The sequence below is a fragment of the Tupaia chinensis genome, unplaced genomic scaffold (genome assembly GCF_000334495.1).
Source record: "Tupaia chinensis unplaced genomic scaffold, TupChi_1.0 Scaffold000115_1, whole genome shotgun sequence".
Classification (NCBI taxonomy): domain Eukaryota; kingdom Metazoa; phylum Chordata; class Mammalia; order Scandentia; family Tupaiidae; genus Tupaia; species Tupaia belangeri.
The window spans coordinates 664,925-681,814 of NW_006159579.1; the positions used below are offsets into that span (position 1 = coordinate 664,925).

The following is a 16,890-nucleotide window of genomic DNA, read 5'->3' on the forward strand; positions in this document are numbered from 1 at the left end:
GGGCCAGCAGATGGCGTAGTGGTTACATCTCTGGACTCCCACATGGTTGTGATTCAAGTCCTGGACCCAGTGCCTTGAAAACTCACACACACCCAAGGTCCCAGGAGGAGAATGAAGGACAGGTGTTGCAGCATGGCCATCCCCCCAGGAAATGCTTTCTCACTTTCCCTCTCACTTTCTCTGTCTTTCTCTCTCCATTGAGTGCACATGCCCTAAGGCAACACAACTGCTTTAAAAAAGAGAGAGAGGGAGAGAAACCCAGCATCCAAAGGCTGAGACTGCATCCTGGCTCCACCTGCTGTGTCGCCTTGAGCATTCAGCCCCTCTGTTTTCATATGTGAAAATGTGGGTCAGCTCACAGCTGGGTATGTGCCCTGAATCCCGTATGGACAACTGTGCAGTTCAAGTCCAGACCCAGCAGCCTGAAAAACACACCCAAGGAATCCAGCTTCTCTTGAGCAGTCATGAGTACTGCACCACAGAAGTGGCCAAGGGGATTTTTTAAAACTATTGCCAGGGGACCAGCAGGTAATGTGGCCTGGACCTGGTGGCTTGCTTTTACACTTTCTCTGTGTGTGTGTGTGTGTGTGTGTGTGTGTGTCGCTCTGATCAAAATTAAGAAATAATAATAAATAAACAAACAAAATTAAAGAAATAATTCTTTAACTTTTTTTTCTAAATTAAAGTTTATTTAAAAATAAAAACAAAAAACAAACAAAAAAAAAACAACTATTGCCAGGGCCAGCCAATAGCAGGTTGGTTAGGGTGGTTAGATCCCAACATGGTTTGAGTCCTGAACCTAGAGGCTTGAGAAACATACCAGGCACGAGTCTATGCCTAAAATCCCAAAAGGAAGAGGGACTGGGATTAAGGAGATGGGATTGTGACATGGCCATCCACTCCCCGCCCCCCAGGGAGTGCTTTCTCATTTTTCTTCCTCTCTGTTGCTCTCTGGTGAACACAGGCATTCCATAGTAAATTTTTTAAATGCCAGGTGAGCCAGCAGGTGGCATGGTAGTTGAGGTGCTAGACTCCCACATGGCCAACCATAGTTTGAGTCCTAGATCAGGCAACTTGCTTTCTCACTTTGCTTCTTTCTCTCTCCAGTGAGCGAGTGTGCCCTATAGCAAATTGAAAAATAATAATAATGATAAATAAACTACACAAATAATTATTTTAAAAAATAATGGAACCAGCTGTTGGCATAGTGCTGTTGCTGGACTCCTATATAGTAAACTATGGTTCGAGTCCTGGACCTGGTGGCCTAAACTCATGCCAGGCACGTGTGCGTGCATGCCCAAGATCCTGAGAGAAGGATGGAGGAGAAGGGATTGTGGCATGGCCATCCCCCCAGGGGGTAATTTCTCACTTTCTGTCTCCCTGTCTCTCTGTCTTTCTGACAAGTGCATGAGTCCTATAGCAAAAACTTCTCCAAAACATAATAATAATAAAGAAATAGGTGTGTTCAATCAGGTTACTATACTTTAAAAAAACAAAACCAAAAAATGCCTGAGTTTCAGACCCATCCGGGGCCACGGCATCCTAGGAATCTGCATTGTAAGCAAGTGCCCAAGTGATGACCATGCTGCTGGCCCATGCAACAGCCTCCGACAAGCTCTGCTTCCATGCTCCTCCTGGCCTCTCTGATCCGGACTCTCTCATCTAACCCTTCTCCCCTGGGGCCTCAGGCCTGGAGTGACTCAGGGTGGAAATCACTCATGGAAGGTCAGCGGCAGTACAGAAAGGGGCCAATCCGTGGCCACAGGCTTTTTCCTTCACCCCGGAATCTGTTGCTTTGCACCGGCCAAAGTTGGGGTGTTCCTGCCATCTGAAAACTTTACCTCCTGGTCACACACAAGTACACACACGCTTCCCCCACCATTCACTCCAGGAGGAGTCCCCCGTGCATGTGTAAGACCCTCCATCCAGTCCCCACTTGGGGTCCAGAGCTCACCCACCCCCACGATTCATCCAGAACAGCCCTTCATCCTTCTCACAGATGTTTCACTCACCCGCCTCTGTACTCTGAAATTCCCTCAAAAGCATTCACTAGTAATTTTTCCAAATCACAGTAATTACCTCATTACTTTGATATTAATAGACTCTGCTTGACACGGAGGAGCCAATTGAAAGGCGCCCAGGCCCTGTGTGGGAGGAGAGCCTTCTGGAGGCAACCCCATGACTGTGCTGGCCTGACTGCACCCTGTGTGGGTGCCAGTGTGCCCCCACCTCACACACATACACCCCACCTTCCCTTCACAAGCCCAGGTTTGAGAGTCCTTGAGCCTAACTTCAACCTTCCAGGAAGTGGGGAGGCCAACCATCCACTCTCCAGAGGCCTACAGTCACACAACAAAACAGGCAGCCCCCTGAAGGGAGACCAGGGCTCTGGCCACCGCCTTTATCTCTTCCTGACCCGCTGTGCCCCAAGGCAGATCTGACTTGGAGACCCTGCAAAGCCCAGCCTGGACCAGGAGTCAGAGATGCCAGGAATTAGCAGCTCCCTTCAGCAGTGACTCACCCAGGACAGAACCTCCCCTAGGCACCCCCAACACACACCCCACCCCACGTTAGTAACTGGTATTTACTGAAGAGGTACAGGAGTTTTCTGGGTGATAACTTAATCCTCCTAACACCCTGGGAGGTAACTGTGTGTGCATGTGCGTGCGTGCCCAAGATCCTGAGAGAATGGAGGAGAAGGATTGCAGTATGGCCATCCCCCTGGGGAGTGATTTCTCACTTTCCCTCTCACTATCTCTGTCTGTCTGTCTCTTTCTCTCTCCTTCCCTCTCCCCGCACCCAGCACATGAGCCCTAAGGCAAAAACCTATATATATATATATTAAAAAATACATATATGGGGTCTTCAGAAAGGTTGTGACACATTTTTGCAAAGAAACACATAAAAAAAAATATGTCATGGCTTTTCCAATAAACCAACAATAATGAGGGCCAGCCAGTGGCCTGGTGGTTAAGGCAGCTGGATCTCACATGACTCCCTGCAGGGTTTTTAAAAATTATTTATTTCCTCTCCACCCAACAGCCGCCGCTGGGTTGCCATCATGGACGCGAGTCGTGTACAGCCCATCAAGTTGGCCAGGGTCACCAAAGTGCTGGGCAGGACTGGCTCTCAGGGACAGTGCACGCAGGTGCATGTGGAATTTATGGACACCAGCCACTCCATTAACTGCAACATGAAAGGCCTTGTGGGTGAGGGCGACATGCTCTCTTAGAGTCAGAAAGAGAAGCTGGGAGGTTGCGCTGAATTTTGTGCCGGGTTCTAGATGTCTGGGATGACAGCATGACTCAGGGGATGATCTGCAAAGTTGAATAAAGCGTTTGTATTGTATGTAAAAAAAAAAAAAATTATTTATTTATTATTATTATTAATTTCCTATAGGACATGTGCGCTCACCGGAGAGAGAGAAAAGGGAAAGGGAGAAAGTGAAAAGCAAGTGACCAGGTCTGGGATTTGAACTACACTTGGCCATGTGGGAGTCCAGTGCTCCAACCACCACACCACCTGCTGGCCCCCCACTGCAAGATTTTAATCCCAGACCCAGCCACTTGAAAAACACATCACGCACATGTGTATGTGTGTCCCAAATTCTGCCAGGATCAAGACATGGAGAAGGGATTGTGGCCTGACCGTAGCCCAAGGGGAGTGACTTCTCACTTCCCCCACCTGCATCTCTCTCTGTCACTCTCCAGTGAGCACATGTGCCCTGCGGCAAAACTAAAAGAAAAAAAGAAGATAATAGTAAGATTCAGTTCACATTTTTTTTAAAAAAAACTATTTTATTAATTATTGTTGTTATTTTTAAGTTTTGCTATTGGGCACATGTGTTTACCAGAGAGAGAGAGAGAAGAGGGAGGGAAAGTGAGAAAAGAAGCCACCAGGTCCAGGACTCAAGCCATGGTTGGCCATGTTGGAATCTACAGCCCAACTACCACGCCACCTGCTGACCCCTTAACTCACATATTATGAGTGCTTACTACACACCAGATCCTGCCTCACCCCTAGTACTTACTAGTCTCTATGATAAGGATTCAGTCAGGCCTATTTCAGATGGGGAAACTGAGAGTTCAGGTGAACTTCCCAAGGTCTCACGCTCAGCAGCAGGTTTGAGCTAATTCAGGAAGGCCTAACTCCGAAGCCTGTTCTCCTATCCCTGAGACTCCTCTGCAAGCATCTTCTTCTCCAGGCTTCAGTTTCCCTGCTCCTCACAATCTCAGGGACCATTAAGGGCTCACTGAGTGCCAGGTACTAGTTTGCCGTGATCACTACCTGGCCCATGGCACCTGGTCCTATGATCACATTTGACTCTGTGACCAGTCATAACCATAGTGCTTTGGCCCTTCCTGCTCACTCTAGGTCAATGGTCACTAAGTCCCCAGGTGCAAGGCTCTCCAGGAACATCACCTGTGAAACTTGCTCCACAAATGGAAGGGGAAAGGACAGTCTTGGCAGAAAGGCTGCCCAGGACAGGCCAGGCCAGGACTGAGAGTGACTGGGCAGCCAGAGACGAGACTAGCCAAGCTGGTCAGGGCAGGGTGGGAAGGGCAGTATAGAGGATCCTTTGTCAGACCAGAAGCTGCAAGGCTGCCCCATCCCCACCATCTGGCTCCAGCTCCAGCCCAGTGATGCATGATGGGGGAAACGCGGGGGTGGTGCTGGGGGCTTCCCACCTGCTCTGCCTCCTGGGATAAGCCAACCAGAGACCTCCCAGGCCCATCTGGCTAACACATCCCCAGGCCCTGGCCACCCCTGGGACTCCTTTCGACAGGCTGAAATTGGCCGGGAGTGTGGCCAGCCTGTCAAGGTCACAGGTCACCATTAATCTGCCAGAACAAGGGAGGGGGGACGGGTAGGCACGCAGCCGGTGTGGGCACAGCCTTGGCAGTTCCTGCCTTCTGCTCTGGTGGCCGGGGAGGGCGGTTTTCCCCTACAGGGAGGCCAGCAGGTGGGTTAGAAAGATTACAGGACTTGAAGAAAATAGCAGATACTCTTATCTCACTACCAAGCAATTCCGCTTCTAGGCGGAGATCTCAGAGAAACCTCTCCATTATGTTTTGGTTTTTAATTTCTTAAAGGGCACATACACTCACCAGAGAGACACAGAGAGACAGAGAGAGGCAGAGAAAGAACTCCCCATGGGGGATGACCACACTGTAATCTCTCACTTCTCCTTCCTTTCAGGATTTTGGGCACACTTGCACAAGGGTCCAGTGTTTTTCTTTCCTTTTTAAAAATATTTATTTACTTAATTCCATTTGTTATTATTATTTTTTAGTTTGACTAGACAGAGAGAGAAAAAGAAAGAAAGGGAAAGTGAGAAAGCAAGTTGCCAGGTCCAGGACTCAAACTGTGGCTGACCATATGGGAATTCAGCACGTTTAACCACCATGCCACCTGCCAGCCGCCTCCCCCCCTTTTTTTTTTTAAAGAATTATTTTATATTACTTTATTTATTTATTTATTTTTATTTGACGAGAGTAGGACCAAAAGAGAGAGAGAGAAAAAATGAGAAAGCAAGTCATCATGTCTGGGACTCAAACTGAGGCTGACCATGTGGAAGTCCAACACCCTCAACCACCACGCCACTTGCCAGCCCCTCCAGTGTGTTTCTCAAGCCTTTGGGTCCAGAACTCAAATCACATGTTTGGTCACGTGGGATCCACTCACCTTTACCACACCACCAACTTATCCTGTTACGTTTAAGGTATCATTACAACACTGCAGGTGAGGATGACATACTGAACAAAAACAGTGCCTATCAATGTGGGGCTGGATAAACGTAAGAACTAACCAGCCTGTGGCCTGGTGGTTAAAGTAGCTGGATCTCACATGACCAACCCCACAGTTCAAGTCCCAGACCCACCAGCTTATAAAATACACTGCAGGGATCAGCAGATGGCATAATGGTTATGTTGCTGGACTCCCACATAGTTGATCGTAGTTCAAGTCCTGGACCCGGTGGCTTAAAACTCATACAAGGTGTGTGTTATGTGTGCCCAAGATCCCAAGAGGAGAATAGAAGAGAAGGGACTGTGTGTGGCGTGGTCATCCCACCTGGGAAGTGATTTCTTGATTTCTGTGTCTCTCTCTCCAGTGATCCCATGCAGCCTATAGCAAAAATCTTTCTCTAAAAAAAGAAAAAATACCATGGGGGCCAGCAAGTTGCATGATAGTTAAGGTGTTGGACTCGTACATGGTTAACTGTGGTGGTTCAAGTTCAAGATTCGGTGGCTTGTTTTCTCACTCTCCCTTTCTCTCTCTCTCTCTGTCTTTCTCTGGTCAAATTAAAAAAACACATTAATAACAAATAGAATTAAATAAATAATTTCAAAACAAACAAACAAACAAATGGGCCAGCAGGTGGTATGGTGGTTAAGGTGCTGAACTCTCACATGGCTGACCATGATTCAAGTACCATACCTGGTGGCTTGCTTTCTCACTTTCTTTCTCTTTCTTTCTCTTTCTGTGTCTCTCTGGACAAATAAAACAATAATAATAATAATTAAAATTAGGGAACCAGCAGTTAGCGTAATGGCTATGTCGCTGGACTCCCATGTAGTCGACCGCGATTCGCATCCCGGACCCGGTGGCTTAGAACTCACGCCGGGCGTGTGTGCATGCGTGCCCAAGATCCCGAGAGGAGAATGGAGGAGAAGGGATTGCGGCATGATCATCCCCCCTGGGGGGGGTGATTTCTCGCTTTCTGTCTCTATGTCTCTCTCTGTCTGTCTGGCGAGCGCACGCGCCCTATAGCGAAAACCTCTCAAAAAGAATAATAATAATAATTAAAATTAAATAAATAATTCTTTAAAAAAATCAAAAACACTACACTGGATTCCCACATGGACAACTCCATAGTTTGAATCCCAGATCCAGCAACTTGAAGATCATGCCAGGTTCATGTATATACATGTCGAAAATCCTAAGAGGAGAATGGAGAAGGGATTGAGTCATGGCCACCCTCCCTTGGAAGTAATTTCTAAGTTTCCCTCTCTCTGTCTCTCTCCAGCAAGGGCATGTACGCTATGGCAAAAAACGTAAAAAATAAAAAAGCACATTGGGTATATGTGCATATATGTCCAAAATTCCAAAAGGAAGGAGAAATGGAGGAGAAGGGATTGCAGTGTGACCATGCTGCATAGTGGATGGTTTCTTGCTTTCTATATTTTTTTCTGTCTCTCTTGTATGAGCTCATGCAACCTCGGGCAAATTAAAAAGCTAAAAGAACCAGGACAAGCAGTTAGTGTAATGGCTATGTCGCTGAACTTCCATGTAGCTGACTGCAGTTCGAGTCCTGGACCTGGTGGCTTAAACTCATGCCGGTGCGTGTGCGAGTGTGCCCAAGATCCTGAGAGGAGAATGGAGGAGAAGGGATTGCGGCATGGCTGTCTCCCCTGGGGAATGATTTCTCGCTTTCTATTTTCATTTTGACAAGTACCTCTCTTTGCAGACAACAGTTTACTTAGCAATATTTTTTAATGATTATTTTATTTATTTATTCATTTATTTAAATGTGACCAGAGAGAGAGAGAGTGAGAAAGCAAGCCACCAGGTCCAGGACTTGAACCGCGGTTGGCCATGTGGGAGTGTTCAGCACCTTAACCACCATGCCACGTGCTGTTCCCTACTTAGCAATATTTTAAGAGCCTCTTCTCAGACGTTCACCAACCCTAAACTATCAACTCACAAACTTTGTCTGATTCCATGAAGTTTTCTGCCTTAGCAAAGATTCACCTGAAGCCCAGACCCTCTAACCCTGTAAATATTCTTTCCTGAGCCAGCTGGTGGCATCGTGGTTAAGGCAACTGGATCCCACATGGTCAACTGTAGTTCAAGTCCCAGACATGGTGATTTGAAAAACACACTGGGCATGTGTGCGTACATGCTCAAAATCCCAAGAGAACAGAGTAGGGCTTGCAGTGTAGCTATCTCCCCAGGAAGTGCTTTAATATTTCCCCTCTCTTTCTCCCTCTCTCTGTCTCTCTTTGGAAAGTGCAGGTGCTATATGGCAAACTAAAACATAATATGAAATAAATAAGTAATACTCTCTCCTGAGGACCAGCAGGGGGCTTGGTGGTTAAGCCACTGGACACTCTCACATGGTCGACCATGGTTCAAGTCCCAGACCTGGTGGGTTGCTTTCTCACTTTCCCTCTCTCTCTCCCTCTCTGTCTCTCTCTAGTCAAATTAAAATAAATGAATAAAGAAAATTAAATAAATAAATAAATAAATGTATATATTCTTTCCTGATCATAACGTCTTGAGGTGCTATGAGAATCACTACAGGTACTGTTCTCAGTGCAGCCTCAGTGGAGCCTTGAGCTGCAGTCACTTCTCCTCCATTCTCCTCTCAGGATCTTGGGCCTCAACATACATGCGGGTACAGGACTATACCAAAAACCTTTCCTCCCCCCAAAAAAAAGATCCAGCTCAGTCTCAGCTCTCCAAGACTGTGGGGGCATCTAGCCTGTTCAGAGAGGTCCTGGGACAGGAATCCAGGATTTTTCTCAGTTGTACTACTTACTGGGCATGTTATTTTTGCCATTCTCCCTATTAATAAAACTCTAGTGTGATGTCTCAAGGGTAGAGAAACAGACTCTGTTTTTTTTTTTTTTTTTTGACTGTAGGTGGTCTTACCTATTGAATTAGCTAGCTAAGGGGTGAGGTTCCTGCTCCCAACTTGCACCCTCAGACCACAGGGCCCTCACAGGAGTTGCCTGTTCTGTCTCTCCAGGGCTTTCTTTCCCCTCCATCCTCCTGGTTAACTCCTGCTGATCACTGAGGCTTCTGCTCCCTAACCTCTTTTCTCCAGAGGGAAGTTTCCTCACTGATTAGAAATTCAAGGCTTCAGAGTTCTATTAGTTACAATTTCACAACCAGCGAATTCTATTGATTAGAATTTTATGGCACCAGAGAATTATTGATTGGCATTCCGTGGCTGCAGAATTCTATTATTCAGAATTTCATGACTTCAGAGTCCTATTGATTTGAATTTCATGGCGTCTTAGTGTTCCAGCAATGCAGACTTCCCCCAGATACCCACATAGATCACTCGGATCTCTGTTCTGTCACTTCCCAGGGAGGCCTCCCTGACCTCCCTATTTCAAATTGTCTGCCACCTGCTTTATTTTTCTCTGTGGTGCTTATCACCATTTAACAGCATATCAAATACATTACAAACTGCCTCCTGTACTACTTGTAATTATGAAGCTCTACCAGGGTAGGGTAATTTATTTTTTAATCTACTTTGTTCACTTCTATATACCTAAGGCGTTAAGCATTGCCTGGCATATAGTAGGTGCTCTATATTTATTGGAAGAATGTTGATAAGTCAACAAACTGTGGAAAGAATAAACTGTTGAAATTATCACACAAAGGCAAACAGGCAACCTTTATTTATTTATTTATTTATTTATTTGGAGAGGTTTTTGCTATAGGGTGCGTGCGCTCGCCAGACAGACAGAGAGAGACAGGGAGACAGAAAGTGAGAAATCACCCTCCAGGGGGGATGGCCACGCTGCAATCCCTTCTCCTCCATTCTCCTCTCGGAATCTTGGGCAAGCATGCACACGTGCCCGGCGTGAGTTTTAAGCCACCGGGTCCGGGACGTGAATTGCGGTCTACTATGTGGGAGTCCAGCGACATAGCCATTACGCTAACTGCTGGTCCCACCTTTATTTTTTTTTAGTTTTTTTTTTTGGTCATCGAGTAAGTGTGCTTTCCAGAGAGAAACAGAGAGGGACAGACAGAGAGTGAAAATGAGAAATGACCCCAACGAGGGATGGTCATACTGCACTCTGGACTCCTCTTAGGACTTTGGGCATACATGCATGTGTCCAGCAAGTTTTTCTTTTCTTTTTTCTTTTCTTTTCTTTTTTTTTTTTTTTTTTTTTTTGTTGAGAACTTTTTGCTATAGGGCGTGCATGCTCATCAGAAAGACAGAGAGAGACAGAGAGACAGAAAGTGAGAAATCACTCCCCAGGGGGGGGATGGTCACACTGCAATCCCTTTCTCCTCTCAGGATCTTGGGCGCACACGCACACACTCAACCGGTGTGAGTTGAAGCTACAAGGTCCAGGACGCGAACCACGGTCGACTACGTGGGAATCCAGTAACAGCCATTACACCAACTGTTGGTCCCCACGCCCTGCATGTTTTTCCAGACACCAGATTCGGGACTTGAACTATGTAATTGGCCGACCATGTGGGATCCAGTGTCTTAACCACCACTCCACCTGCAAGCCCAACATAGAACCCTTTTTTCTTTAAAGTTTTTTTGGCATAGGATGTATGTGCTCTCCAGAGAGACAGTGAGAGGGAAAGTGAGAAATCACCCCTCAAGGGAGTATGGATGGCCACCCTGTAATCCCTTCTCCTCCATTCTCCTCTTGAGATTTTAAACACACACACATGTCCCAAAGTGAGTTTCAAGGTAAGTCTGAGACTTGAACTGCAATTGGCCATGCAGGAGTCCAGTGCCTTAATCACCATGCCACCTGTTGGCTCCACGTATAACCATTTTTATTTTTTACAAAATTCTTTGCTTAATTTTATTATTATAATTTTTCAATTTGCTGTAGGACATGGGTACTCACCAGAGAGAAAGAAAGTGAAAAAGCAAGCCGTCAGGTCCAAGACTGGAACAGCTGCTGGCCATGTGGAAGTCCAGCACCCTAACCATCACACCACATGCTGACCCCACATATAATCATTTTTAAAAGGGTGATTGCTAACTTATCTACCTGTTTTCTCTGGCATGCTCAACCCTCACTTAATTTGTCTAAAAATTATTTATTGATTTGTTTTTAATTATTTAATTATTTTTATTCATTCATTAATTTTAAAAATTATTTAATTAAATTAATTAATTTATTTGAATTTGATCAGAGAGGGACAGAGTCTGTGTGAGAGAGAGACAGAGGAAAAGTGAGAAAACAAGCTGCTAGGTCTGGGATTCAAACTACTATTGGCCATGTGGGAGTCTAGTGCCCTTAACCTCCACGCCACCTGCCGGCCCCCATTTATTTATTTTTAATTTGACCAGACACACAAACACACACACACACACAGGCACACACACACTGAGAGAGAGAGAGACAGAAAGTGAGAAAGCAAACCACCAGGTCCAGGACTCAAACCGCAGTCAGCCATGTGGAAGTGTCCAGCGCCTTAACCACCACGCCACCTACTGGTCCCTATTTATTTATTTATTTTAAAAGAATTATTTAATTTTATTCATTATCATCATCATTATTATTACTTTTAACTTGACCAGAGAGAGACAGAGAGAGAAGGAGAGAGAAAGTGAGAACACAAGCCACCAGGTCCAGGACATGGACCATGGTTGGCCACGTGGGAATCCAGCACCTCAACCACCACACCACCTGCTGGCCCTATTTATTTATTTTTAAGAGAGGTTTTTTCACTATCGGATGTGTACACTCACTGGAAAGACAGAAAGCAAGAAATCACCCCCCAGGAGGATGGCCACACTGCAATCCCTTCTCCTCCATTCTCCTCTTAAGATCTTGGGCACACATACTCACGGGCCGGCGTGAGTTTAAACCACTGGGTCCAGGACTCAAATCACGGTTGACTACATGAGAGTTCAGTGACATAACCATTATATCATCTGTTGGTCCCTATTTATTTTAACATCTATTTATTTGTTGTGATTTTTGGGTCACCAGGTCCAGGTACTGAACCATGGTCAGCCATGCTGAAGTCCAGCGCCTCAATCATCGTGCCACCTACCAACTCCTCCACTTAAATTTTTTTTTTTTTTGCTATAGGGTGTGTGCGCTCGCCAGAAAGACAGAGAGACTGAAACCCCAGGGGGGGATGGCAACGCTGCAATCCCTTCTCCTCTATTCTCCTCTTGGGATCTTGGGCACGCACGCACACGCGCCTGGCGTGAGTTTAAGCCACCAGGTCTGGGACTCAAACCGCAGTCAACTACATGGGAGTCCAGTGACATAGCCATTACACTAACTGCTGGTCTCCCACTTAAAGTTTTAATATCCCTGTGCTGGGTCAGTCGATGGCATAGTCGCTAAGGTACTGGACTTCCACATGGTCAACAGTGGTTCAAGCCCTGAACTCGAAGACTTGAAACTCACTCTTAGGCATGTGTGTGCATGCTCAGAATCCTGAGAGAAGAACGGAGGAGAGGGATTGCAGTGTGACTATTTCCCCTGGGGAGTGATTTCTTGCTTTCTATCTCTCTGTCTCTCCAAAAAGCACACATACACTATAGCAAAAAAAAAAAATCTCTTAAAAGAAAAAAAAAAAAAAATCCCTGTACCACTCTCCCTAAAAACAGTCTCAGCTGAGATGCCATCTAAGTTCCTAGGAGAAGTAAAGGAATTGAAATGAGGGATGAATCCAAAAGTGGATGACATAGGACCTAGAACTTACTCACTTTTCAGATCTCAAATGTTACTATCATCTCATCCAGGAAGCTCTCTGTGATGGCCGGATTAATTTGGCCCCCCAACACCAACCCACCCCCTACCCCCGTCAAATGTTCTTCGCACACTCTTTTCACAGGACTGTACCGGTTTTTTTTTCTTTTTTGTGTGTGTGTGGTTTTTTTTTTTTGAGGGGTTTTTGCTATAGGGCGCGTGCGCTCGCCAGACAGAGAGAGACATAGAGACAGAAAGCGAGAAATTATCCCCCAGGGGGGATGGTCACGCCGCAATCCCTTCTCCATTCTCCTCTCAGGATCTTGGGCACGCATGCACATGTGCCCCGCGTGAGTTTTAAGCCACCGGGTCCGGGACGCGAACCGCGGTCGACTACGTGGGAGTCCAGCGACATAGCCATTACGCTAACTGCTGGTTCCCAGGACTGTACTGTTTTTATTTGTAGATGTGGTGGGTGGCTCTGATCTCCGTAGACAAAGACCACGTCTAGTTTGTACTTTGTCCCTAGACCAGCGCCTGGCACACCGTACACGGGACAAATACATGAACACCACATTACACTCCTGCAGATGGGAAGAGCTGTCAAGAATCGGGGGATACTGTTACCGAACTCAAATCAGGTTTGCTCGCCCAAGCGCTATAAAACCAAGCTATAGGCACATGGTGTGATGAAGGAAAGTACAGCTTTATTGCAAAGCGCAAAGCAAGGAGAGTGGACAGCTCATGCTGAAAAGACCCAGTCTCCCCGAAATGTTCCCCACATGCCTTTTTAAGGACAAAATTTAGGAGCAGAGGTCCCAGGAGCATGATCAGTTCAGTGACTGGTTCAAGAGGGTGAGATCATCTCGTGGGCATTCTTGATTGGTGAGACCTTAGATAATCAAATTCCTCTTCAGGTGTCTGGAACCGTTCAGCCTGGAGTCTTTGAGCTCACAACCAGCAGTTTCCAGCCTACAAAACATCTTACGTATAGAAATGAAAACCTTCTTTCCTTTGAATGAGAGTCAAATGGCCCTCACTCATGGTCCACGTTGGTCATTATCATAACCAAAATCTGAAGACTTACTCCTTACTCTGGGCCATTACAATATAAATGGACTTTATATTTCAGGAACCCTAGAGAATACATTAGGGGGTTCTTGCTTGGTTTCAATACCAGAGGGAGGAGGACCCTTGAGGGACTGAGAGTTTGGATTTTCAACCCCCACTTTCGTGCCACCTCCTGGGTAAGAAATTCAGTAGAGCAGGGTGGATAAACTTTTCTTCCAACACACTAAGACACGAGCTACACAAGCCATGTGTCCTGTGGCCCCTCTGCTGTCCTAGCAATTAGCCACGCACAGCAAGATCACACACAACCCATAAGCTATAATGGATCTGTGTCCCCATAAAACTCTTCTAATTACAATAAAGTTTCAGTTTTGCATAATGTTCACATAATAGGAGGGAAGACTCCCAATTTTGGGGATAAATCCTTAAATTCGAATTAAGGTAGGAACCCCAGCTGGAAAACAGGCACTTTTTCTTCTAGTTTTGTGAGGTTGGACGAGTCCTTTAACTGCTCTGAGCCTGGGGCTCTCATTTGGAAAGGGCGATAATAAAAATCTTTGGCTCCCAAGGCGGTCATGAGGATTAACTGTGATAACGCCTTCAGCCCCAGCCAGGCGGGCTCAGCGTGAGCCATTGGATTGCCATTGTTGGTAATAATTATTATTACTATTACCAGGGGACTCTGGGAGGAGCAAACGGAAGGATGTATGCAAATCCTCTAGCGCGGTGTCTGGCACCAAGGAGCCCTTCATTAAAGCTCTTAACCGTCCCAGTTCTCCACTCAAACCACACCCTAGGTCATTCCAGACAGACCTCCCCAGTCTCCACCGTCCCCTCCAATCCTGCGGCCCTGCTCCCCACAAGGCTCGCCCGAGACCGCAGAAGGTGCCGCAGCAGCTGGCTAGGGTGCGGGAAGAGGGCTGGGCGCCCAGGGAGGAGGGTTCCGCCCAGCCCCCCGCCCATTGTCTGAGTCCGCCCGCGCGCGCCAGCCAGCTGATGTCCTGAGTCGCCGACACCAGCTGGCCGGCCCCACCCCCACCCGGCACCCCCTCCTTCCAGGTCCCTCCTTGCCACTGAGCCTCTGCCCCTATCCGCCCGCAGCCCAGATAGACTCAGGGTGTGACCAGAGGGTCTGAGCTTTTGTCCCCCAAATCAAGGGCTATTTTGCATGCTTTTAGCAATTCACACACTCCCTTCATTTATATGCTGCAAAGCCTGTGGAGTCTTTGGGGATTATTTATTTGAGTGGAGTGTTTGAAATGTGAGTTTGGGTGTTCCCTTTCAGCCTTCAGCACTTCCTTATTCTGGGACTTTGACCCAGTGACTTTTCCACACCCATTAGTCCTCCCTTTCCTAATCTGTAAAACGGGGACTGCAGCGCTGCTGCGAGGAGTGAATGAGACGTGCGCGGTGTTCCTGACGTAGTGTGTGCCCAACACACGCGAGCTTATTAAACATATTACTGGGCCAGCTCCTAGCTTGTTGGTTAAGATGACTGGGTTCCACATCGCCCACCGCGCTTTTTTTTTTTTAATCATTATTTTATTTAACCTTACTTGTTTATTTATTTTAATTTGCGCGCAGAAAGAGATAAAGTGAGAGAAAGAGAGAAAGCCGCCAGGTCCAGGACTTGAACCAAGGTTCACCATATGAGAGTCCAGCACCCACAATCCGCACGCCACCTGCAAGCTCCGCCCGCCTCCCCACTATGGAGTCCCAGATCCAACTGCCTGAGAAACATGCCAGGCAGATGTGCATGCACACATTTCTGAAAGGAGGGAGTGATGAGAAGGGATTGTGGCATGACCATTCTGCACGGGAGGTGCTCTCTAGCATTTTCTCTCCCTCTCTGTGTCTCTAGCAAGTACACGCACCCTCTGTCAAGTTAAGTATATATATATAATATTTATACATATGCTTATTACCATACAAGCATCCTCCAGAGTCAAGAGTTAAAACTTGTGCTGTCCAATCTAGTAGTGACTAGGCTGCTTAAACACAAATTATTTAAAATGAAATAAATTCGGCACTTTGGCTCCTGAGTAGCAGCAGCCACGTAGTATGCGCTCAGAGCCACACGTGGTGGCTGACACACTGAAAACGCAGATGCAAATCATTGCAGAACGTCCTAATGCACGGTGCTCATTCAAACACTCTTAATACCTAGCTTCCCCCGCCCCCCTTTCAGAATAGGGCTCTCCTTTCTGTAGCCTTTCTCTCCACCACCATGGAGGTAATGACCTTGGTGAGTGGGTGTTCTTTTGTTCTCCGCACCTGGGCAGGAGGGTGGAGAACAGGTGTAGAGCTGTACCCTGGAGCACTGAGGGGGTGGGCTCAATTGTCCCTGTGCTAAAGCAAACAGCTGCACCCAACTCTGTCCCAGGCACCAGCAGGAGCCTGGCCAGCCGGAGATGGATGAGGGAGGAAAGGCACCCGGATTCATCAGGAAGCCCTGTCCCTATCATCTCCCAGAGGCGGTCTAAGGTCACACAACATGTCTGAGCCTGGGATGAGCGGTTTCCAGCACAGCTGACACCTGGGGTAGGTGTGCCAGATGGAAGGCCCAGAGTATAGAGGGGAGGGGAGGGGAGGGAAGAAGGGTTGGCACGCTCTCAAAGGCCAAGGCTCAGCTGCACCAGAAGCTGTGGAAGGCATGAGTGGGTTACATCCAGGCTATTTCAAACTCTACTTCCATCTCACCTCCGGGGCAAGGCAGAAGCGTAACAACCACAATAAATACCGAAGTCTCAGTGTGACTGTCTCTTGGAACCCTGGAGTTAACATCCCCCCCACCCCACTTGAACTCTTGCTTTTGCTACGGGGGTGTGTGCCCGTCCCACAGCTATTCCCGTCTCAGTGGAAGGCCGCTCCATCCTTTCAGCTGTTAGGACCAACACCTTGGAGCCATCCTTCACCCTTCTCTTTCTCACACCCCACCAGCAACCCTCAACAAATCCTCTTGGCGCTATCTTCCAAATATATCTTGAACCCACCCACTTTGCACCATTTCTGTTGCCTTCCTAGTCCAACCTGGGCCCAACCAGTAGGCTCTCCCTTCAGGATTACCCCTCCTCCCACGTACTCTAACCCTGAAGGGGCGGGGATCCTGTCATTCCTCAGAACTGTGTAGTGGCTGGGCCAGCAGGTGGCGTGGAGGTTAAGGCAGCAGAATCTCACATGGGGACTTTGCAGTTAGAGTCCTGGAACTGATGGCTCGAAGGCTCACATTGGGCACATGTGTATGTCCGCCCCAAATCCCGAGAGGAGAATGAAGAGGAAGGATTGTAGCATGGCTCTCTGTGTTTCTCAGCAAGTGCACGCATCTGAGAAACCCTGATGGTGGGGAAATGATAAAACGCCATGGGAAAGAGGCCAGCACTGTCCGGGGCCCTCCCTG

General features: G+C 47.3%; 1 pseudogene; it reads left to right on the forward strand.

Moving 5' to 3' along the window:
• Nucleotides 1-3,061: 3,061 nt before the first annotated feature.
• LOC102481763 (40S ribosomal protein S28 pseudogene) lies at nucleotides 3,062-3,264 on the forward strand (annotated as a pseudogene).
• Nucleotides 3,265-16,890: the final 13,626 nt, after the last annotated feature.